The 25,496-nt window shown below is 38.2% G+C and overlaps 2 long non-coding RNA genes and 1 other non-coding gene across 5 annotated transcripts in view; all 3 read right to left on the bottom strand.

Annotated features, from left to right (window-relative positions):
• The window catches only part of LOC110143777 (uncharacterized), a 527,857-nt gene that overhangs the window by 70,540 nt on the left and 431,821 nt on the right, over positions 1-25,496 (bottom strand). For all 3 annotated transcript variants that reach the window (XR_011492754.1, XR_011492756.1, XR_011492755.1), the window contains exon 4: positions 9,187-9,286. This is a non-coding gene — a long non-coding RNA (uncharacterized lncRNA). The remainder of the gene's footprint in view (positions 1-9,186; positions 9,287-25,496) is intronic.
• Positions 387-458, bottom strand: TRNAY-AUA (transfer RNA tyrosine (anticodon AUA)). The gene has a single exon. It is a non-coding gene; the product is annotated as a tRNA-Tyr (tRNA).
• Positions 17,498-23,651, bottom strand: LOC110143776 (uncharacterized). Its single transcript, XR_002315684.2, has 3 exons — positions 23,322-23,651; positions 23,108-23,222; positions 17,498-17,767 (listed from the first exon to the last, which is right to left on the bottom strand). It is a non-coding gene; the product is annotated as an uncharacterized lncRNA (long non-coding RNA).

The following is a 25,496-nucleotide window of genomic DNA, read 5'->3' as shown; positions in this document are numbered from 1 at the left end:
ATAATGGGGAGGACTCCGCTATATCAGATCAGGAGAATGCAAGCAAGATAAAGAATATCCTTTCTGGTTTGACGTTTTGAGAGCTATAGAGTCTCAGCACGCCCCAGAAGTCTCCCACTCATGAACACTGTGGCTCAGGAATGAATAAGCGTTGGAATAATGGAAGGTTTCTGAGACTTGCATCTTGGCCTCTGAAAACTGTAGAACTTCCTTAGCATATGAGTGGGTCTGTCCCACAGCTTGAGAAAGTGAAGTGAAAGTAAAGTCGCTCAGTCTTGTCTGACTCTTTGCAACCCCATGCACTGTAGCCTACCACGCTCTTCCTTTCATGGGATTTTCCAGGCAAGAGTACTGGAGTGGGTTGCCATTTCCTTCTCCAGAGGATCTTCCTGACCCAGGGATCGAACCCGGGTCTCCTGCATTATAGGCAGGCGCTTTACCATCTGAGCTACCTGGGAAGTCTTGAGAAAAGCTCCTCTTTAAAAAGTGAAAGGTACTCAGTTGTGTCTGACTCTTTGAGACCCCATGGACTAATAACAGTCCATGGTATTTTCCAGGCTAGAATATAGGAACGGATAGCCTTTTGCATTCTCCAGGAGATCTTCCCAACCCAGGGATCGAACCAGGGTCTCCTGCATTGCAGGAAGATTCTTTACCAACTGAGCTATCAGGGAAGCCTCTCTTAAAAATGAGTCTTTAAATAATTGAAAGGACCCAGAGTTAGATTGTAAAATATGTGAGCTGAAGTGTGATAGTGCTGCCTGAGGGTTAGGGCAATCACATCACATGTCTCCATTCACTCCTTTAGAGTGCTGATAACCAACCTAACCATTCTGTTGTGAAGGTCCTGGGGATAATGTATGTAGCTTACTTTGCCACCTGTAAGAGTGCTATTCAATATTATTATTTCTTATTCTTAATTATTTTTTAAATTAAAAATAAAACCAAAACAATGGTAATGAAAGAGCTCACAAAAAAGGGACAAGCTTAGCATTCACTTTGGATTTAGACATAAAACAATCCTTTTAAAATGTGCTTTTATTCCATGTAGACATTGATTTATCATAAATTATTCATTATGTCTTTGAGGCTTGTTTAATCAGACAGAGACAATCAGAAAATGTGTAGGTCTAAGCGACTTTAGATATGTGCCCACAGGTTCACAGATTGTCTTTGTTGCCTGAGACAGAAATCCTGGCACAGGGCTGGGAGTACTGGACCAGCAGCATTTCTCTTTTCTTTCCTTGTCCCTCCATCTTTTCCCCCCGAAATATCTATGGATACCATTTTCTCATTGTATTTTGTAACTTTTCTGGGTCTCAATTTGCCTACATGGTTCCTAAAGAGTTAAACAAAGACAGAAAGAAAAGTTTTATGCAGCCTTTCAAACCTAGGGGGAAAAAAATAGATTCTGTCAAATTTAGAATCAGAATTAATTTTTCGTAGACAAAGTGTAGTAAGTAAGTGAATAGTTGCCTGGTCATGTCCGACTCTTTGGTACCCTATGGACTGTAGCCCACCAGGCTCCTCTTGCTATGGAATTCTCCAGGCAAGAACACTGGAGTGGGTTGACATTCCCTTCTCCAGGGGATCTTCCTGACCCAGGGATCAAACCCAGGTCTCCTGTATTGCAAGCAGATTCTTTACTATCTGAGCCACCAGGGTATGATCTCCTTAGATAGACACAACAGATTTTCTCAATGCTGTTGATATTTAAGAAATCCCTTGCTAGAGGTCTTTAGTAAAAAAAAAATTATAAAGTGAAAAAGAAGGGACTCTAGAATTACTAAAACTATTTAAAGCAGTAGGGAGAAGACAGTCCAATTTTTCTAAATTCCTGATTGTGAGGAGGAAGTTCAGAAAAATAAATATTCACTATGACACCTAAATTCAGCTTTCCCATTGGCTAAGGGAACCCCATGTTGTGTAAAACAGTGGCAAAGGCAAGTTGCTTTTTGGAAACTACATCGTGTTTTGTTCTTTTAGAGGACTTAATAGGGATATAATGGAAGATTAAAAATTTGATTTCCACTGGAAGTAGGAAGTTTGCCAGGCGCCTGTACCATGTTTGGCTTCCTTACTTATGTTCCTGCTTGGCTTGCTAGGAGGCACTTGAAAAGTTTGGCCAAGCATCATCATTGGTGTTTCATACTGGCAGGAATAAAAATGATGCTTGCTAATTTGACATTCTGAAAACTGCTTTCAAAGCATCATTACTGCAATGAACATTTTAGAATGATTTTTTTTTTCCTGTCTTCTTTTACCAGCAGTTCATATACAATATTTTCTGTCCTCACATCTTTTAAAATAATACAGCAAATTAAGCCTAGCCAGACTAACTGGGGAGCATTTGAGTCCTTAGATGGATATGGCAACAATGTAACTAAGCTCAGTGCTTGGGGGGAAGTTTCCTTTTTTTTTTTTTTTTAGCATTCTGAAATTCCAGAAGCAAGGCAAGCTTTGTATTTTTGCCAAATTGGAGCTTATGGAAACACTTTGGGGACTGATTTGAGTTGCAAAATGTGCTGGGGAAACTAAGTTCTTTTACTGGTTATAACTGAGTGAGCTCCCTAATGAAGAAAACAGATGTGAAGTAAACAGCTTCAGTGACAGGAACAAGTTTAGCCTAGCAAGAAAACAGAGGTGGAGTATAAACACACATACTCATTACTTCAAACATAAATGCAAACTGATACTCTGTGGCCCCAATGGCTAGATTCATTGATCCCAAGAGTTCTAGGTTCCACGGGTAATCAGACAGCAAGACTAGGACTGTCTCCATTGTCTCCTGTGTCTGATTGATTTTGGAGCTGCTGTGAATTGCTTACTTCCCTAAGATGCTGACTCAAGGTCTCATATGTGTGTCTACAATCTTAGAAGTTGGACAAAATGAGTTTACTTGTTCCTGACAAGACAGAAACATAGGCAAGCCACAAGTGGAAATTCCTAAACTCTTTGCCTCTTTTAATATTGAGTGGGGTGTCAAGTCCAAGGGCAGGATACAAGAGCAATCATTCTCTATAGGAGTGTTCTAAACATGTTGGCTAGGACCCAAGCTCTTTAGAGGCCAATATGTATTAGTTAGGGTTTGTATGTGTCATCACCTACAACAGTATGTCATTTGAAAATCTGCAGCCCTGATTTCCTTTTCTACTCATCCCAGAGGATGCCCATCACAAAGGCTATAAACATTTATTAATAAAAGCAAACTCAGAAGCTGGTCTGTTAATACACTGCCTTGACTGTTATATTTTTTGTTTTGTGGAGTACTGTATTCGATTTATTCGGCTGACAATTCTGGTTAGAATGAAATAAAATTAAATCAATATCTTTGCCTTGAAGTGGTGGCACAAGACTTGGACCGTGTGACTTCTAGTTTCCACTGCTTAAGCCCTACCGGGTTTATCCGTGGCAAAGTGATGATGAGAGAGGACTGAATTGACTTACGACTGGGACGGGGCAGTCTTGGGGGGAATCTCTCCAAACTGTGGAGGTTAAGAAGCACATATCCTTTCAGTTTATGGATACAGCACACACAAGATCGCTTCCAGGGAAAGAATTAACAAGTTAAATGGAATGGTCAGTGGTACCTTCTGCTGTAACCTTCCAACTGGGTGTTCCTTATTCATATCACGGGATATAGATGGCAAGCATTTTGATATGGTATTTTTGTTTTGATTTTACTCTGAACAGAATATAAGAATGTTGGCCACTACAAAGCCAGGGGTGAGAGCTACTGATAAATTACTCTATGACTCTGCCTTATTGGAAAACCAGGGCAGAGGAAGCTCTAGAAGGAAGCTTTCCTCCTACCATACAGCAGAGGACAGAGAGGCGTCCTCTCAAGTTAAAAACATCACAGTAGACTGGAGAGTGTTCTTACATACCCCACCTCTCAACTTTTAGTCATATATTTTGGAAACAGGGCCTTGTTGACAGAGTATTTTCTTTGACTAATATTTTTTCCCTTTCATTCATAATCATAGCATTGTTAGTATCATCAGTTCAGTTCAGTTGCTCAGTCGTGTCCAACTCTTTGCGACCCCATGAACTGCAGCACACCAGGCCTCCCTGTCCATCACCAACTCCCGGAGTTTACTCAAACTCATGTCCATCGAGTTGGTGATGCCATCCAGCCATCTCATCCTCTGTTGTCCCCTTCTCCTCCTGCCCCCAATCCCTCCCAGCATCAAGGTCTTTTCCAATGAGTCAACTCTTTGCCTGAGGTGGCCAAAGTATTGGAGTTTCAGCTTCAACACCAGTCCTTCCAATGAACACCCAGGACTGATGTCCTTTTGGATCGACTGGCTGGATCTCCTTGCAGTCCAAGGGACTCTCAAGAGTCTTCTCCAACACCACAGTTCAAAAGCATCAATTCAGTGCTCAGCTTTCTTCACAGTCCAACTCTCACATCCATACATGACCACTGGAAGAGCCATAGCCTTGACCAGACAAACTTTTGTTGGCAAAGTAATGTCTCAGCTTTTTAATATGCTATCTAGGTTGGTCATAACTTTCCTTCCAAGGAGTAAGCATCTTTTAATTTCATGGCTGCAATCACCATCTGCAATGATTTTTGAGCCCAAAAAAATAAAGTCTGACACTGTTTCCACTGTCTCCCCATCTATTTCCCATGAAGTGATGGGACCAGATGCCATGATCTTAGTTTTCCGAATGTTGAGCTTTACGCCAACTTCTTCACTCTCCTCTTTCACTTTCCTCAAGAGGTTCTTTAGTTCCTCTTCACTCTCTGCCATAAGGGTGGTGTCATCTGCATATCTGAGGTTATTGATATTTATCCCAGCAATCTTGATTCCAGCTTGTGCTTCCTCCAGCCCAGCGTTTCTCATGATGTACTCTGCATATAAGTTAAATAAGCAGGGTGACAATATCCTGCCTTGATGTACTCCTTTTCCCTTTTGGAACCAGTCTGTTGTTCCATGTCCAGTTCTAACTGTTGCTTCCTGACCTGCATACAGGTTTCTCAAGAGGCAGGTCAGGTGGTCTGGTATTCCCATCTCTTTCAGAATTTTCCACAGTTTATTGTGATCCACACAGTCAAAGGCCTTGGCATAGTCAATAAAGCAGAAATAGATGTTTTTTTCTGGAACTCTCTTGCTTTTTTGATGATCCAGCGAACTATGGATACTAACATACTATGTTAGTATCATAGGATGATTATTTTCAATACGGTTCCTGTCTTAGAACCTGACTCAGGATATCACTTAACTGGGTCTCACCAATTAATAAGAGTGAGCTGATGGTGGAAGTGGAGTGGGAGAAGCATAGGGAACAGAGGGAAAAACTAACTTGCTGAGGATGGTCATTAACTTTCACTGAGGAGGCTATATGCCTCCTTCAGAAAAATGGTGCTTTTTAAAACATTTGTTTATTTATTTATTTATATCAGTAGACTTTATTTTTAAAGTAGCTTTAAGTTTACAGAGAAAATTCAGTAGAGAATACAGAGACTTCCCATATACCCCCACCCCATTGCCTGCCCATCCCCTGCCACGATTTCTCCTAATATTAGCATCTTTCATTAGTATGGTACACTTGTTATAGTTGGTGAACAAATATTAACACATTATTAACTGAAAGCCATGGTCATGGCATCCAGTTCCATCACTTCATGGCAAATAGATGGGGAAACAATGGAAACAGTGACTTTATTTCCCTGGGTTCCAAAAATCACTGCAGATGGTGACTGCAGCCATGAAATTAAAAGACGCTTGCTCCTTGGAAGAAAAGCTATGATCAACCTAGACAGCATATTAAAAAGTAATGCCATTACTTTGCCAACAAAGGTCCATCTAGTCAAAGCTATGGTTTTTCAGTAGTCACGTATGGATAAGAGAGTTGGACCATAATGAAAACTGAGCACCAAAGAATTGATGCTTTTGAACTGTGGTGTTGGAGAAGACTCTTGAGAGTCCCATGGACTGCAAGGAGATCACACCAGTCAATCCTAAAGAAACTCTGTCCTGAATATTCATGGAAGGACTGATGCTGAAGTTGAAACTCCAATACTTTGGCCACCTCATGCAAAGAGTTGACTCATTGGAAATGACCCTGATGCTGGAAGGGATTGGGGGCAGGAGGAGAAGGGGACAACAGAGGATGAGATGGCTGGATGGCATCACCAACTCGATGGGCATGAGTTTGAGTAAACTCCAGGAGTTAGTGACGGACAGGGAGGCCTGGCATGCTGCGATTCATGGGGTTGCAAAGAGTCGGACACAACTGAGCAACTGAACTGAACTGTACACTTTAAATACAAGTCTTTTTTTATCAGATTTGTTTTGCAGATATTTTCTCCAGTGTAGCTTGTTTTCATTTTCTTAATTTCTTTTGTAGAGCAGAAGTTTTTAACTTTATTTTAATGAAGTTAAATTTGATGGATGGATTTTAGGGGGTGGTGATATAGCTATCAACTCATTGCCAAGGTCATCTAGATTTTCTCCTAGGTAATCTTCTAGAAGTTTTACTGTTTCATGTTTTCCATTTAGGTCTGTGATTTACTTTGAGAATTTTTAAAGATATAAGATCTATAATAAATTCATTTTAAAAATTTGTTCTTTTATGTTTGTTTTTTGGTTTTGTTTCATTTGGTTTTGTTTTGTTTTGCCTGTGGATGTCCAGCTGTTCCAGCACCATTTGTTAAAAAGTTTATTGTTTCTTTATTGGATTGCTTTGGCTTATTTGTCAGAAATTAGTTGACTGTATTTGTGTAGTCTATTTCTAGGCTCTCTACTCTGTTCCATTGATTTATTTGTCTATTCTTGTGCCAGTACCACGCTGTCTTGATTCAGTTTCGTTCAGTTCAGTTCAGTCGCTCAGTCATGTCCGACCCTATGCAACCCCATGAACTGCAGCACGGCAGACCTCCTGTCCATCACTAACTCCCAGAGTTTACCCAAAATCATGTCCATTGAGTCGGTGATGCCATCCAACCATCTCATCCTCTGTCGTCCCCTTCTCCTCCCACCTTCAATCTTTTCCAGCCTCAGGGTCTTTTCTAGTGAGTCAGTTCTTCACATCAGGGGTGGCCAAAGTATTGGAGTTTCAGCTTCAGCATCAGTCCTTCAATGAATATTCAGGACTGATATCCTTTAGGATAGATTGGTTGGATCTCCTTGCAGTCCAAGGGACTCTCAAGAGTCTTCTCCAACACCACAGTTCAAAAGCATCACTTCGGTGCTTGATTATTGTAGCTTTATATTGTCTTGAAGTAAGATTGTGTCATCTCTCTATTGTTCATTAGGTGAAGAGAAAGTTGGCAGTTCTAGGTTTTTTCCCTTTCTATGTAAGCTTGTTGGTGAGGTTTTAAATGTAAATTCAGGATACAATATAAAGAGTCTAAAGATTACTAATCAAAATGAAGCTATATACTTCCACTTTTATATTTGAGTAAATGAGCATTATGATGCTCTTTTAAAAATAAAATGATTTGTTTGTCACAAACTCAAATAACCTTTTTAAGAGCGCATCATATGAGTTATATTTCTAGGGAATGGTAAGTTTTTCTTTTTTTGCTATTTGAAAATTCCATTTGTCCAAGAAGATAAAAGGCATTTCCAACCCACACTTAGAATGTATTGAATATAAAGTGGTGGGCCCTGTTACGTTTCCTACTTTTTTCTTGAATGATGTGGAAAATGGTACATTCCAAAGGCTTACAACTAGTACGAAATATAGGGCTTTATTTCTCCTGCAGATTAGACCTAAGGGAATTCGAAATACATCTTTCTGTAAAGTTGAAACTCTTTCGGGTCTTTGTCATGTGATACTTTTGACATTTTAGGTAAAAATTCAAGACTCTCTGTAGATTCATAGTAATTTGGACAATGTAAGAGAACAGATGTTATGTGGACTATCTGTAATTGAAACAAGAGTGGATTAAATTTTTGAGAGTTAATACCTGTAATCAATTAAATCATTGATTATTTGGTCTCTAAAATCCTCCATCAGTTTTTAAAGCCTTCTTTACTATCACATTGCCTAGCTAAATTCTCAGAACCGCTCCCTTTCCTTCTTTGAGAGGATATTTCACAAATCTTGTCTTGTTCTAAAAGCATTTTTTAAGCAGCTTTTTTTTTTAACAGATATATTCCTTATTTATTTAGCTGCTTCTCTTTTCTTCATGCATGTGCAAACAGTATTGACTCTGTTAAAATTTGTAGGACAAGGATCTGTATGTGAACTTGATTTTATATAATGGGACATCAGAAGCAAAATTTCAACAAGGAATAGCATGGCATAACAATCATTAATAGGAATGAATACAATTGATATGTCTTCAACCATGGGAGTCCATGGTTCTGCTGTAGGCATTTGATCATCACATGATAGTGTATTGGGCTTTCAATTATAGTTGATTGAAAAGTATCAGCAGCCCTTCACACACACACACACACACAGTCACACAGTCACACATACACAGAGAATATAAAACTGGATTTTCTTCCCCATCATCTGTCTCAGCAGGGAATATCCTTCATAGCTCATTCTTCTCATTTTCTAGAGAATGTGAGTCCCACCCAGTGGAAGTTCTGTTTTGGAGTGACTCATCTCTTTCAATAACATTACCAGCATTTCCACTTTGTTCCAGTTACAAGATGCAGTCTCCAGAATAATTTAATATCCTCCTGCTAATTGCCAAGGCTAATAGAGGAACTGCTAGGACTCTTCAAATGCTTTTCATTTACATGTTGATTTCTCGCTTCCCACTTGGGAAAGGTGTGTTTGGCTTTAACTGCTTTTGATCTAATGGTTCTGTAGTCTGACCTACTTTCATTTTTCTTACTGCTGACATTTATTTTATTTTCTTTATTTAAGGCCAGAAAATAACAGAAAAGGTAATCAGCATGCATTTAGGTCATTGTAAGTGTCCCAGTTACATTTGCATTTTTCTGCTTAAAATCTAATGCTGTCTTTGAATGATTTAAGATATTTGGACAAGGGGAAAAATAACCCTTCCTTCCCATAAATCCAGAGTGAAAACAAAGAGAATACATAATCCACCTGCCTTGATTCAGGACCATGCAAGTTACAACAGCTGCAGTCATAGATTTTGTCTGACTCCCAGAAACCATCCCTTTAGGACCAGAATCCAGGTAAGGCACAGAACCTCCCATTTCCCTGAAGCACTGGAGGCTTTGAAGGACCCAGCGGACGGAAACTTACCTTTTTGATTCCTGGGTTTCAAGGCAGAGTGTGATCTTCCTCCCACATAGGAGAGGTGACATCCAGCAGAGGGATCCCAGAGCTCTGTCTCTCTTTCTTCCTGTGGGGAAGAGCACAAGAATTATGCTTGTGCATCAAGGGCCATTTACATATGTCAAGAATCAGAATGAAGTTGGTAAAGACCTGAAAAATGATTAAGTAGCAAAAAGGACACTGGACCTGTGTGCTAAGTTGCTTCAGTTGTATCCAACTCTTTGTGACGCATGGACTGTAGCCCACCAGGCTCCTCTGTCCTGGGATTCTTCAGGCAAAAAATACTGGTTGCCATGCCCTCCTCCAGGAGATCTTCCTGACCCAGGGAGTGAAACTGAGTCTCTTAGGTCTCCTGCATTGGCAGGCAGGTTCTTTAACTGGACCTAAGAAGGCAAAATTGTGCCACATAGCAGGATGTTTGGAGATAGACAGGAACCACGGTGACAGGTTTAGTAATTTAAGGGCTCCAGAGAATGGTAGGAGATCATCTGTACCAGTTAGAGGGCCTTACATCAGCGTCTCAGTTGTTGTCTTTTACTCTTCGAGGATTCAGAGTGCCGCATTGTCCAAACTGCATTCTACTTCATGGTGTTTGCCAGTAAGGCTAGTGCCTGTTTGTGCGGTCAAATGAGGTAAAGGAATGCTGCTTTACAGAAAGTTTGTCTCTCTTCTTTTGTTGTTAATTTACAGTTTCTCTGTTTAGTATGGAAAGGTATGTTGTGACTCTCCAAAAGTATTAAGTATATTTCGTATCTGTTGACCAAGGAATCTCTTTATGGAATACCATTGTTTTTGTTTTAATTTTTATTGGAAAATAGTTGATTTACAATGCCGTGTTACTTTCAGATATACAGCAAACTGAATCTGTTTGTGTGTGGGTATTCATCCTTTTTCAGATTCTTTTCCCATATAGGTTAACACTGGTTTTAATTTTTGTTGAAATGTGCACCACTTCCCAGGTGGTGCTAGTGGTAAAGAATCTGCCTGCCAATGCAGGAGACATAAGAGACACAGGTTCGATCCCTGGGGTCAGGTAGATCCCCTGGAGGAGGGAATGGCAACCCAGTCCAGTATTCTTGCCAGGAGAATCCCATGGACAGAGGAGCCTGGCAGACTGCAGTCTATAGGGTTGCAAAGAATTGGACATAAATGAAGACACTTAGTGTGTGCACGTGTACACACACACACACACGGTTACAAAAACAGATCTTACAAATGAAATTGCCATGACAATAAAAGCCTCTGATCCCCATTTCTGCTTAATATATTCCTTTTCCAAAACAAAACTTCCTTTAACCAAGTCTATTTTAAGATTTTTTTGGTGGTCATTGGTAATTTTAGATTTAGAGCAGTGCTGCAAGGATAGCACAGAGTCTGTATTCCCTTCACCCAGTTCACTCCAGTGTTAATGTTTGATATAACCATGAGACACTTATCAAGCTGAAGAAACTACCGTTCAGTTCAGTTCAGTCGCTCAGTCATGTCCAACTCTTTACAACCCCATGGACTGCAGCATGCCAAGCTTCCCTGTCCTTCACCAACTCCTGGAGCTTGCTCAAAGCTTGCTCATGTCCATCAAGTCAGTGATGCCATCCAACCATCTCATCCTCTGTCGTCCCCTTCTCCTCCCGCCTTCAGTCTTTCCCAGCATCAGGGTCTTTTCCAGTGAGTCAGTTCTTCGCATCAGGTAGCCAGAGTATTGGAGCTTTAGCTTCAGCATCAGTCCTTCCAATGAATATTCAGGACTGGCTTCCTTTAGGATTGACTGGTTTGATCTCCCTGCAGTCCAAGGGACTCTCAAAAGTCTTATCCAACACCACAGTTCAAAAGCTGTGAGCAATTCTTCAGTACTCAACTTTCCTTATGGTCCAACTCTCACATCCATACATGACTACTAGAAAAACCATAGCTTTGACCTTAATAGGTAAAGTATTTACCATACGAACCTTAATAGGTAAAGTAATGTCTCTGCTTTTTAATATGCTGTCTAGGTTTAATATGCTGTCTAATAATACAATATTGTTGATTAAATGAGAGATTTTATTCCTTTGGTGTATTCTTTTTCTGTTCCATGGTCTAATCATATATCCGATATTTGTATTTAGTCAACTTTTCTACTGTTTCTCCTCCAATCTATGAGAATTTCTTAGTATTCATTCCTTGAAAGCCTTCTCTTTCATAATCTCAAAACTTTGAAAGAGTAGTGGTCAAGTTTTTGTCTGATGTTTTATCATGATTGTACTCAAGTTATTGATTTGGGGGAAGAATACCAGAGAGCTACCTTTCTCATTATGTCAGGGGTACATGATATCAACATTATTACCGGTGACATTAACCTGGATGAGACATACAAGTGTTATTATTTGGATCAGCAAGATTTCTCCACTGTAAATTATCGTTTTACCCTTTCCACGTGCTATTCATTAGAAGTGGGTCATACTCATGAGTGCAGCCATACTCAAAGAAAGAACAATTAAGCTCCAATTCCTTCTGTCATGGGTTTCTACGAGTGGTGGGTATATGCTAAAATCCTCACAAAAAATAATAAATTTTTGGAGGAGGATACTTTAAGACTATACAAATATTGTCTTGAAGATTCTCCCACTAATTTAGAATTTGTCAGTGGCTCTTGCGTGTAGTAATTATTACTGTGGTATTCTAACAGTGATTTTTCCATTTCTGTCATCTCCACATTTATAAATTCTTTTGTAAGGGAAACTTGTCCCTTCTCTTCTATTTAGTTATGTATGTGTGTGTGTATTCAAACATTATTTATATCAGTATGGGCTCATGGATATTATTTTCACTGATATTATTTTCCAATAATATAATTTATTTTCTCACTTAAACTGTTCCAGCTTTAACCATTGACGGCTTTTTCAGGTTCACTTGTGTCCTTTTGATATGCCCCATCTTTTTTGTTTGTTTGTAGTACTTCTTTACTTTCTGGAACTATAAGATGATCCAAACTCACTTTTCCTACTCCAGCCCTAGAATCAGCCATTTCTCCAAGTTCCTCTGGCTTTTTTTTAAAATTAAAGAATGCTATTTAGAAACAAATATCTGGGTGGGTACTAGGTATACTCATTGTGGATGAAGTATCATGGTCTGTCCATTTCAATGGACAAGGTAGGAAATAAAGTGTGTATATTAATCCATGTATATGCACATATATAATTTTTGCCTGTATCTAAATTTTTACCTATATCTAAATTTTTTTACCTGTCTGTGTGCACACATACATGTACTTGTAAACATGAGTTCATGCCAATTTCTCAAACTCTAATCTGTTATATAGACTTCGTCCTAGTATTTCCAGCTTGCTTATCTGTAAATTCTTTTTCTGACAGTGACAGTGACTGGGATCTCATAATCTACATATACTTACTTATTTATTCAATATAGCATACTGATACAGTAGTTTCAGAATTGCTAAATCTTATTTCTATAAGGAAAAATGTATAAACTATACAATAGTTTTGTGTACAGTTCTTTTTTACTTCGGGCTTAGTAAATCTGACCTTACTGTTTTTCAAAATTATTTCTCTTCTTTCTTCCCATCACCTTCATGCCATTTAATTTTTATGCCATACAAATTAATATACAGCGCTATGGACCGTGGCAAAGTCATGTATCCACCATCACAGTCCAATGTAGAAGACTTCAGTTCAGTTCAGTTGCTCAGTTGTGTCCAAATCTTTGCACCCCATGAATCACAGCATGCCAGGCCTCCCTGTCCATCACCAACTCCCGGAGTATACTTAAACTCATGTCCATCGAGTCGGTGATATCATCCAGCCATCTCATCCTCTGTCATCCCCTTCTCCTCCTGCCTTCAATCTTTCCCAGCATCAGGGTCTTTTCCAAAGAGTCGGTTCTTTGCATCAGGGGGCCAAAGTATTAGAGTTTCAGCATCAGTATCAGTCCTTCCAAGGAATATTCAGGACTGATTTCCTTTAGGATTGACTGGTGAGATCTCCTTTCAGTCCAAGGGACTTTAAGGGTCTTCTCCAACACCACAGTTCAAAAGCATCAATTCTTCAGCATTCAGCTTCCTTTATAGTCCAACTCTCACATCCATACATGACTACTGGAAAAACCATAGCTTTGACTAGAAGGATCTTTGTTGATAATGTCTCTGCTTTTTAATACACTGTCTGGATTTGTCATAGGTTTTCTTCCAAGGAGCAAGTGTCTTTTAATTTCGTGGCTGCAGTCAGCATCTGCAGATGCACCATCTGCATTCGGAGCCCCCCAAAATAAAGTCTCTCACTGTTTTCATTGTTTCCCCATCTATTTGCCTTGAACTGACGGGACCAGATGCCATGATCTTAGTTTTTTGAATGTTGAGTTTTAAGCCAACTTTTTCACTCTGCTCTTTCACTTTCATCAAGAGGCTCCTTAATTCTTCTTCACTTTTTGCCATAAGGGTGGTGTCATCTGCATGTCTGAGGTTATTGATATTTCTCAGGGCAGTCTTGATTTCAGCTTGTGCTTCATCCAGCCCGGCATTTTGCATGATGTACTCAGCATATAAGTTAAATAAGTAGGGTGACAATATACAGCCATGACGCACTTCTTTCCCAAGTTGGAACTAGTCTGTTGTTCCATTTCCAGTTCTCACTGTTGGCTCCTTGACCCACAGATTTCTCAGGAGACAGGTAAGGTGGTCTGGTATTCCCGTATCTTTAAGGGTTTTCCACAGTTTGTTGTGATCCACACAGTCAAAGGTTTTGGCATAGTCAATAAAGCAGAAGTAGGTGTTTTTCTGGAACTCTCCTGCTTTTTTGATGATCCAGCGAATATTGGCAATTTGATCTCTGGTTTCTCTGCTTTTTCTAAATCCAGCTTGAACATCTGGAATTTCACAGTTGACATACTGTTGAAGCCTGACTTAGAGAATTTTGAGCATTACTTTGCTAGTGTGTGAGATGAGTGCAATTGTGCAGTAGTTTGAGCATTCTTTGGCATTGACTTTCTTTGGGATTGGAGTGAAAACTGGACTTTCCAGCCCACTGGCCACTGCTGAGTTTTCCAAATTTGCTGGCATATTGAGTGCAGCACTTTCACAGCATCATCTTTCAGGATTTGAAATAACTCAACAGGAATTCCATCACCTCCACTAACTTTGTTCATAGCAATGCTTCCCAAGGCCCACTTGACTTCCCATTCCAGGATGTCTGGCTCTAGGTGAGTGATCACGCCATCGTGGTTATCTGAGTTATGAAGATCTTTTTTGTATAGTTCTTCTGTGTATTCTTGCCACCTCTTCTTACTATCTTCTGCTTCTGTTAGGTCCATACCATTTCTGTCCTTTGTGCCCATCTTTGCATGAAATGTTCCCTTGGATTCTCTAATTTTCTTGAAGAGGTCTCTAGTCTTTCCCATTCTCTTGTTTTCCTCTATTTCTTTGCATTGATCACTGAGAAACACTTTCTTATCTCTCCTTGCTATTCTTTGAAACTCTGCATTCAAATGGGTATGTCTTTACTTTTCTCCTTTGCCTTTTGCGTCTCTTCTTTTCACAGCTATTTGTAAGGCCTCCTCAGACAACCATTTTGCCTTTTTGCCTTTCTTTTTCTTGGGGATGGTCTTGATCACTGCCTCCTGTACATTATCATGAACCTCTGTCCATAGTTCTTCAGCCACTCTGTCTATCAGATTTAATCCCTTGAATCTGTTTTTCACTTCCTCTGTATAATCATTAGGGATTTGATTTAGGTCATACCTGCTTGGTCTAATGGTTTTCCCTACTTTCTTCAATTTAAGTCTAAGTTTTGCAATAAGGAGTTCATGATCTGAGACACAGTCAGCTCCTGGTCTTGTTTTTGCTGATTGTATGCCAAAAATACTGTGTTCAAAAATCATAATTCTGAAACAGTCTCTTATATTTTGCCTATAGGTGGCCTAAATTCTATATTTACAACACAATGGCTATGTAATCTTATTCACAGGAGAATCACAAATTGTGCTATGATTATATTGCCTTCTTGTCAGTTTAAATACATAGCCCCCTATATTACTTAAAGGTAAATGTTAGAAAGTTACCCATTCTTATATGCCAGTAACTCTTCAAAAACATGCTGCATTTTGCTTTATATTTGAATTGCCTTTTCCAATTGACTTTATTCATTGTTAACAGCATTTATTGATGTCTCCTTTGCATGAAGGTGACACATAAACAGTATTTACCATATTCTCTACCCTTCCAGTGTTTACACGCTTTTTCTACTGGTAGAATCCACTTAGCTATTTTCCTTGAAGTCTTCATTTCTTGTTGCAATTTGGACCATGACTGTTTTGCACAGTGTGCTATTCTTTATAAGTATCTAATTATCTTTTTTTCTTTGCTCTCTGCCTTTTTCATGTTTTAAATGGATTTCACTGATCCATTTTAAAGAGTCCTCTGTTCTCTGCTCAAATTTGGATTGATTTCTTCCTAGGCCTATTGGGGAATCCCTTATTGCTGTCTTAGTATATAATAACTGTTTCTAGGATCCTATAACTTCCTGTTTCTAGGGTTACCTCTTTGCTAGAACACATCTTTAAGTATCCTCATAGGAGCATCCTGGGCTTCCCTGGTAGCTCAGCTGGTAAAGAATCCACCTTTGATGCAGGAGACCCTGGTTCGATTCCTGGGTTGGGAATATCCACTGAAGAAGGGATAGGCTACCTACTCCAGTATTCTTGGACTTCCCTTGTGCCTCAGCTGGTAAAGAATTCGCCTGTAGTGTGGGAGACCTAAGTTTGATCCCTGGGTTAGGAAGATCCCCTTGAGAAGGGAAAGGAAATGCTACCCACTCCAGTGTCCTGGTCTGGAGAATTGCATGGACTATATAGTCCTTGGGGTCGCAAAGAGTTGGACACGACTGAACAACTTTCAAAAAATAAAAAATTTTTAAAAAATTGGAATATGTGCTTTGAAAAAAAAAAGGGTCAAATTTGTATCTTTTACATGTCTAAAAATTGTCTTTACTCTGATCTCAAAAAAAGAAAAAACTAAACTAATGATTTGAATAAGTAGAAATAATTTTACCATTGCAAATTAAAAGGCATTGCTCCAGTTTTGTCATTGAGAGTTTTTTATACACTGATTCTTGATTCTTTGAGGTCTTCAGTTTTTGCTTTTCTGGAAGCTTATATGATCTCTCTTTTCCTGTACTGAAATGTCACATTGATGTGTCTAGGTATAAGTTTTATTGCAGGTATCTTAGCTTACACTCAGGTCTTCCATTCCTGAGCTACAGTCAAATGTTGTATCTCTGGGTTGACCTTAAATATATTTTCCTTTCTCCCACATTTTATTGTTTTTTTTGTTCTATATCTTAGGGGAATTTACTTACTCCATCTCTAATGGAGATTTTATTTTATTTTAGCAACCCTATTTTTAGTTTTAAAAATCTTTTATTATGTAATTGTTCCAGTTTTATAGTATTTCCTTGATTTGGAGGTTCATATCTTCTCAATTACTTGAGTACAGTTATAAGAGGGGCATTTATTTTTAGTTGTTCTTGGCTGTTTGCTTGCTCATGTGTTTAAGTTCATTTCTGTGTCCTAAGTCAAGGATCAGTTTTCTATTTGTTTATGAGCTGTATTTTTTCTGTTTTAGACTGTTCTCAAATGTTTGATTAAAGTTGATTATTTAGTCAAACATAAGAATAAGACAATAGGAAGATTGGCTGAGAGTCCTGTATTACTGAGAGAAGTTTTATAACTACCAGGGTTAGTTTTAAGATAAGTAAGGTAAGATGGGCTCTGCAAGTGGTAGAAAATAAAGGATTTTATTCTGGGGCACAGTTATTCATACTAGCTGCTTCAAAATCATCTAAGACAATTTGTTCAACTTATTTGGAATGAAAACTATCTGAGGCTCATTTGGTCTAAAATGTAAATGCTTGGCTGTCATCCCTCTGTAACTCAATATGGGGTGGTTTATTGTTCTATATAGACTTCTGATTAATTATTCCCTATGGTTTTAGATCCATCTTTCATGCATGCCCTGTTGTACTTACAAATTTCAGTTGGGAGTTTCATCAATATTCTGCTAGGGGAAGTCAGCTGCCTTATTCTTGGAGACTTTTGTCTGTATATTTTAGGCTCTGGGGCTTCTACTTAGTTTCATTGGCTGAAATTTCTATCCTTTTTCCATCTTCTGGAAGTTTGATGGAATTTCCTGTCTGACATTTTTTTCCCATTCCTTTCTTCATTATTTTGGATTTATACCTTTTTTTTTTTTTTAGTTTTATTGTACAGTATTGGGATTTTAGTGAGGTAGAAGGATAGATGCAGTTATTCAATATGCTAACTTGATCTGCTCATAAATTTTCACAAGTATAAACATTCACCAAAAAAAAAGTGTTAGAAGATAATGATATCTGTAAAATTTATTTGGAAAAACAAACAACATTTAATTAGGAGTTCAGGAGGCAAGAGATCTAATCCCAACTTTACTAGAGAAGTCACTTCTTTGCACTTGAGTTTGTTCCTCATGAATTCCTCCATACTGCCTATGAGAGCACATGACTCTTATCTTTTCCCATGGTGATCACTATGGAAATAGAAACAGCATGGATTTTGTGTTAGGTGGATATGCGTTTGAATTCTGACTCAATTTCTCAGTGATATTTATCTCCCACATTTGCTTTAGAGGTGATAAACACACACACACAAAATATATATACACAAGATGAATACAAAAGATACAAAATGAATACAAAATTAACATTAATAAATGTGCCATTTGAATTTAATATAAAATTTTACTAGAATATAGAACTGCTTTGTTATTACCATTGTGCCAATTATGATTTGGTTGCCTTTCTAGATCCATTCTTTTAAAGTTTTCTGCCCAGCTTTGAGTCCTGGGGAGGCTGCCTGGAGCATTTCTCAGGCACTCTTGCTGTGAAAGTTTGAGATTATAAAACAAAAGGAAGTAATAATGAGGAAGCTGTAGGAAGAGGGATCTTTTCCTGCTTCTTCCCTGAATGGCAAGTTAAAGTCCCCTCCTGAAGCCCCTCCTCTGCTCTCCCAGCCTGACCTAGGCGTCGTTGACTGTTTCTCCCTCTGACCCTTAGGATTCAAAGAGTAGTTACAGCTTCCTGTGATGCTTGTCTCTGGGTGCCTAATTCCTTGCTTTTCCGCTTAATCCCACCTTCACCCCTTGCCACCATAACTAGAACCTCATTAAAATCTCTTTGTTTGGGCTATCTGGGTGAATTCTTTTCCCTCTCTGAATCATGTTTGATATAATTGGTGACTAAACATCTTTTAAAAGCACAATTCTGGACATTTCCCTGAAACAACAAAGATGGACAGAAAGATGAAGAAAGGTGCCTTCTTCCTTTTCTGGGTGAAAGCCTGAATCCTATGACACATTCAAAGACTAGCAGTTTTCTTGGGCACCTTTCCAGCTCTAGTTCTCATTCCTATTATTTAATCAGACTTATGGAAAGAAGATTTTCCCGAGCATCCCACTGTAGCCCTCCCCAGCCCTTCTCTCTGTGCAGTTAGGCTGATAGCAGAAGTGCCATGGGTTTTAGAGGGGGTGGGAGGATGATATTAACCTCTTTGATAAACTACCTCACCATTCATCTTTGAGATGAAGATTTGACATGGGTTCAACTTATAGTCAAAGCTATGATTTTTCCAGTAGTGATGTACAGATATGAGAATTGGACCATAAAGAAGACTGAGCACTGAAGAACTGGTGCTTTCAAATTGTGGTGCTGGAGAAGATTTTTGAGAGTAGCTTGGACAGAAAGTAGATCAAACCAGTCAATCCTAAAAGAAATCAACCCTGAACATTCATTGGAAGGACTGATGCTAAAGCTGAAGCTCCAATACTTTGGCCACCTGATGTAAAGAGGTAGCTCATAAGAAAAGACCCTGATGCTGGGAAAGATAGAAGGCAGGAGAAGGGGACGACAGAAGATGAGATGGTTGGATGGCATCACCAACTCGATGGACATGAGTTTGAGCAAGCATCAGGGTCTTTTTAAATGAGAGCTGACTCACTGGAAAATACCCTGGTGCTGGGAAAGATTGAAGGCAGGAGGTAAAGAGGGCAGCAGAGGATGAGATGGTTAGACAGCATCACCAACTCAGGGGACATGAATTTGAGCAAACTCCAGGAGACAGTGAAGGACATGGAAGCCTGGTACGCTGCAATCCATAGAGTCGCAAAGAATTAGACATGACTTAGCGACTGAGCAACAGCCACCTAGACACATCTCCCCAAAACACCACTATCCTATTTTCAACTTCTAAATTGACAAACAAGTTTAAGCTACTATGTAAAATTTCTTAAGCTACCATCACCGTTACATCTTCTCTATCCTAAGATTAATCAATGACTTGTAACATCATCAACAGGGCCCTGGAACAGATCATGTGCCTGGATGGTGTTCTAAGCATAGTACCTTCTATATTCATCAGAACGCCAGTGCAGATGAGGTTGTTAGGCACTATATGAAGCAAATGAATCAGAAGGATTCTTGCCTTCTATGAACTGAAGATATAGCACGCAAACATAAGTTACTAAATTGTTAATTAAATACTAGTAAAGTTACTGTCATTTAATGAGCTCATTTGTTAGGGCAGAAGGAGCTGCTTGTCAAATATAATTACCACCTTTTTCCTAAGAAGCAGATGCTTCCTCAAAGAGAACTGACATGCCCTTTGAATGAAAGAGCGGAGAACCTACCAAACTGGGTGGCAAGATTCTTCAAGGCTAAAGTACATGTAAAGAAGTTGAGGCTGATGTCAGATGAAGAGTCAGTTGTCTGAAATGGAAGGAACAAAACAACAGTAACACTTGTTAAAAGTACTTTGAAAATAAACGCAAGGAGTGAATCTTGAACATGGGTGTTTTATATTTCAGGTTTTTAAATAAAATTTCAAAAGAATGTGAAATACTTCAAAGAAACATAGCAAAATGTTTTTTGACCAGGATATTTATGATCCTTAACCCCGTGTCATTTAACTGTAGTGACATAGTATGGTAGTCAAGACCAGAATACCACCTACTGCTTTAGACTGTCTTCCTCCCTCTAGCTTATCCATAATTCTGCAGACTTTCATTATAAAACTCAATGTATGTCATGAGGTATGGATTGATCCATGGAACATTTCTCTGAAGAAATGCTGTAATGAGGACAAATTGATAAATCTTAAAATAAAAAATAATATTTTCCAAATCCCATATTTTTTCAGTTTTATTTACATGCTTTTATGTGTATTTTAATATTTCAGAGACATCTTAAGGTACTTAAAAGTGAAATAAGTAACGTAAAAATTACCCTATCATCACAGCCCAAATTTGATATACACTGACATTGTATCCTATTTTCTTAAATTATTTTTAAATAAACTATTATAGGCAAAATGAAATTCACTGATATCCCCTTCCCACTCCTATCCAACTTCCTTTCTCCACAGAGTTTTTAAGTTTGATGTCTACCTTTCTTCATGCTTAGTCTGCTGAGTTGTTTTTTTTTTTAACTTTTGTGCATTCATACTTGAAAGTAAATAATGCTTTCTTTTTAAAAATATATGCTGTCATATTTTTCTGCAGATTTCTTTGTGCATCCTTTTGAGTACTGTTGATGTTGATCCCTATATATTTTTTCAGTCATTCTGTTAAATTCCAGTACATCATATGATTGCATCATGTTTTATTTACATAGCATCCTACTGTTGCACTGAACAACTATGTGAATATAGCATTGTCCACAGGTGGAAGAATCTTTCTGGGGATTTACCTAGATGAGAAATGACTGAGCCACACTGTGCACATTTTCAGTTTTGCTCAAAAGCACCAGGTTGCCCCGCAAAGTGGTTTGTGCTAATCAACATGCCCTCCATCAGAATATAAGAAGTCCAGAATTACCACTCTAACCTTTAAAACTGTAACGCTCCTAAAATTTTTGCCAAGCTAACTGGTGTGAAATACAATCATATGGCTGTTTTAATTTATGGTTTCCTGATTTCTAGTCAAGTTGAGTATGCTTTCACAAGTTTATTTTCCATGTGTTTCTCCCTCTGTGAATTGCCTTTTCATACTTGTCCTTTTCTGATTGATTCATAAGCCTTTTCCAGATTTTCTGGATACTAATCTGTTTGCCTATCATCTGTAGTACAAATGTCTTGCTGTAAACTTTTAGGCTTGACTCTGTTTTTTTTCATCCTACAGAAGTTTAAAATTTTTACACAGTCATATCTATCAGCTTTACTTTTAAGGTTAATGGTTTATAAGTGTTACTTAAATTATTTCTTAATCTATCTTTTAGTCATGAAGATGTTCTCCAAAATTTAATTCCCAACAATTTTATTTTTCCAATTTAGATTTTTATCATACCATGAACTGATTTTCATTTATGAGGTGACATAGCTATCTATTCTTTTTCTTCCATATAGTAAGCAACATGTCCTAATACCAGTTACAGAACAGTATTTTCTTTTTCCTTGATTTGGAATGCCATTTCCATCACCTAAGGGTTTCCAAATATCCATGGGTCTTTCTTGGCTCTTGTATCTTTCTTGTTGATTTAAATCAACACTTGAACACTGAGTCATTTTCACATTACCTTAATATTATTGCCTTATTATAAATCTTAAAATCAGATAGAGCACTTCTCTCCTATTTTTGTTGTTGTTGTTGTTCTTAGATATTCTTGGGCCTACACACTTCTACATGAATTTAGGCACTGGTTTTTCAACTTTGACAAAGCAGTCCTATTGGGATTGGAATTTGATTAGTATTTTTAGAATACTTTGGATTCTTCCCATATTTTAAATCTTTTAAAACTATCTCCAGATGAAGGAGCACAGACATTTAGGAAAATACTAGAAGGTAATCAACCAATAGATATGCTGTGATTAAATCACAAATTTAAATTGATTTTAGCTGTGATAATGCTGGAGAGAAAGGGAAGAGTGAAAACTTGTTTTGTATATTGCAGATTTTTTGCAGCTATTTTATTAGCCTGACTACATTGGCCATGTGTTCTCAAATGTTTTCATCATCTCAGATTTGTCAATGAAGTGTAAACAGAATCAGAATAATTATGTGATCAGTATTAGAATAAAATAATGGGGCTCCCCTGGTGGCTCAGACAGTAAAGAATCCACCTGCAATGCAGGAGACCAGGGTTTGATCCCTGGGTTGGGAAGATCTCCTGGTGAAGGGAATGGCAACCCACTCCACTATTCTTGCCTAGAGAATCCCATGGACAGAGGAGCTTGGCAGGCTATAGTTCATGGGGTCTCAAGAGTCAGTCACGACTGAGCAACTAACATACTTTTCAATGATTAAACAGTATACACATACTGAATTATCTTATTCTCAGCACTGAGCTTAAGTCTATAATGCACAGAAAGTAGTTTCAGAATTGCTAGCCTATACCACTACAAAAAGAAAATAAACCTGCATTCTTACAGTTCTTTGGGGGCTGGGAATCTAAAGTCAAAATATTGTGCTCAAAAATCACTTGCTTTTTTTCTCCTTTGGTGTGGGTGTGTTGTTCATAGAAAATACAGTTAGGGTTTTGTTTTTTTTAATATTCCTGTTCCATTTTATGTTTTCTCTCATCTTTGTTCATTTAATTTAGTTATTTGTTTTTTTCCCTTTAATATTAGCATGATTCCATTAATTCTGTACCTAAAATTATATTCCAGGAAATGTCACCCTATTTCCCTTTCACCCAAATCCAACTATTCCTTCTGGCAATCACATTACACTTGACCATTTAACAACATGGGAATTGGGGGTTAGAGGTATGGACCTACTGCACAGTTGAAAATCTGAATATAACTTAGAGTTCCTTTGTCCATGGTTCCTCTGCACCACTGATTGAACCAACCACCAATTTTGTAGTACAGAAGTACTTACCGTAGAAAATAAAATCCACCTGTAAGTGTGTGCATGCTTACACAGTCTCCATTCTCTGCTCGATGGGAAAACCAGGTTGTTCAGATTTCAATGATAATTTTGCTCCAGTCTGTTTCTTTTTTCAAAAACAAGTAGATGTATGCTTATTGGTTTATTTCTAACGCAAAAGGAAACTTAGCATGTATATCTTTTGCTCTTTAATCTTTTTGCTTACCAGTATATCTTGGAAAGTAATTCATATCCCTTCAGATAGGTCTTTTTCTTTCTTTTTTATGGCTGCATATTATTCTGTTTGGGGTATAACCCATAGCTAATTCAATTAATGTTAGGTGTTTGACATTCCCACTAATTTGCATATATAAAATAATGCTGCAAATAATAATTTTATACGTATCTGTTTTTGTGTTGCTGGAGAAGTATATTCAGGGTAACAAACACGGTATATGGTAAACCCATACCACTTAGAATTTCTCCTCAAACACATTTGCAAGGGAGAATCATTCCTTTAAATACTGCATGGTATCATTTAGATGTAGAATCTTGAAAAGAATTGTACTCATAGAAACAGAATAGAAGGGTTGTTGCCAAGAGCTAGAGAGTGTGGCAGATAAGAAGAGGCTGATAAAAGGATACAAAGTTTCAGTTATAAGAAGAACAAGGTCTGGGAATCTAATGTATAACATAGTGACTATAGTTGATAACACTATTGTGTATAATTGAAATTTGCTAAGAGATTAGATTTTAAGTGTTTTCACACACACAAATTGGCAAATATGTGAGCTGATGGATGTAGATTAACATCCGTCAGTTGATCAGCTCTGATTGGAATCCTTTCATAATGTATATGTACATCAAATCATCACATTATATGCCTTAAATATATTACAATTTTATTTATCAACTATACCTCAGTAAAGCTGGAAAAATGGAAGCAGCCTGGATTCTCAATTCTCTGCTAGATGGGAAAATGTGAAGGAAATCTTTCTGCCCCATGTCTGATTGTAATATGAGCAAGTACATAGTAAACTGAGCACCTGACAATTCAGAATTTGTTTCAAGAGTTTTATGTGGGGTTAGCTTGAGCAATCGGAGAAGGCAATGGCACCCCACTCCAGTACTCTTGCCTGGAAAATCCCATGGACAGAGGAGCCTGGTAGGCTGCAGTCCATGGGGTCGCTGAGTCGGACATGACTGAGCAACTTCACTTTCACTTTTCACTTTCATTCATTGGAGAAGGAAATGGCAACCCACTCCAGTGTTCTTGCCTGGGGAATCGCAGGGATGGGGGAGCCTGGTGGGCTGCCATCTATGGGGTCACACAGAGTCGGACACGACTGAAGCGACTTAGCAGCAGCAGCTTGACCAATGCATCAGTTTTAATTTCCTGGTTCTCTAAGCATATTTACTTTTTTACAAAACATTTTTTCCCTAGAGCTAGTTCCCATTTTGATCATTGTTATGATTAGTACCAAACTAGTGTTGTATTCTTGTTCTGTGTTAGTCTTTTTGTAAGTGCTGAGGATAAAGCGTGCAACAGGTTATATTTCTTCTGTTAGAAAGTTCATGGCATTGGCTGGGAAATATTTATTCATCTATTTGTTCAAAAATATTAACTTCATATACATTTTCATATACTCTACATTTATCTTTCCATACCCTATAGGACTTTGCTCAGAATAGGTGAAAATTAACTATATTAAATTAATGTACTTAGAATCCAAGGAAGTATTTTGAGTTATCTTTGGCCCCATCCTTATTTCTCCCTATCACTTATCTCCTGCTCATCCTTAGGGCTTTGGTTTGGGTAAAAATTTCTCAAGGAAGCTTTCTGCAGACTGCCAAAGCTGAAGTGTGCTTCCAGAACCGCTTGGACTATTTCCTCTTGCTGCTCTTACCACACTCTATGGCAATAACCTATTTGCCCTTATGACAACTCTAAAGTGGAAACTAGTGACTTGGAAGCATTCCTGTTTTCCCAGCACTTAGTATATAGTACATAGAGCATAGCACATAGTAGGGATGCAATCATTCTTTTATAGAAGAGTATATGAATCAATAACATGAATAGTAGAAATAGTAAAGCTTCCAGGAAAGCTTTTGTGAGTATTTAAGAAATGAGGACATTGAAATACCCCTAACCTGACCATTTGATTTACTTGACCAGGCAAAAAAGACATTTCTGGTCAGTCAGGCTGAAGAAAGGGGGCTTAAATCTCTATAATCCAAGCAATAAATGAGGCAGCTGAATAAGAAAAGAATAATAGATATTAGCTATCAAGTAGCATCCATTCAAAACGTATAAGATTCAAAAGAATATAACATGGAGCATTGTGCTTTGCACAACAGAATGATATGCATGTAGAGATTTTTCACCTGGGAAGAAATACTT

Source organism: Odocoileus virginianus, chromosome 18 (genome assembly GCF_023699985.2).
Source record: "Odocoileus virginianus isolate 20LAN1187 ecotype Illinois chromosome 18, Ovbor_1.2, whole genome shotgun sequence".
Classification (NCBI taxonomy): domain Eukaryota; kingdom Metazoa; phylum Chordata; class Mammalia; order Artiodactyla; family Cervidae; genus Odocoileus; species Odocoileus virginianus.
This window is presented reverse-complemented; position numbering and strand designations above follow the sequence as displayed.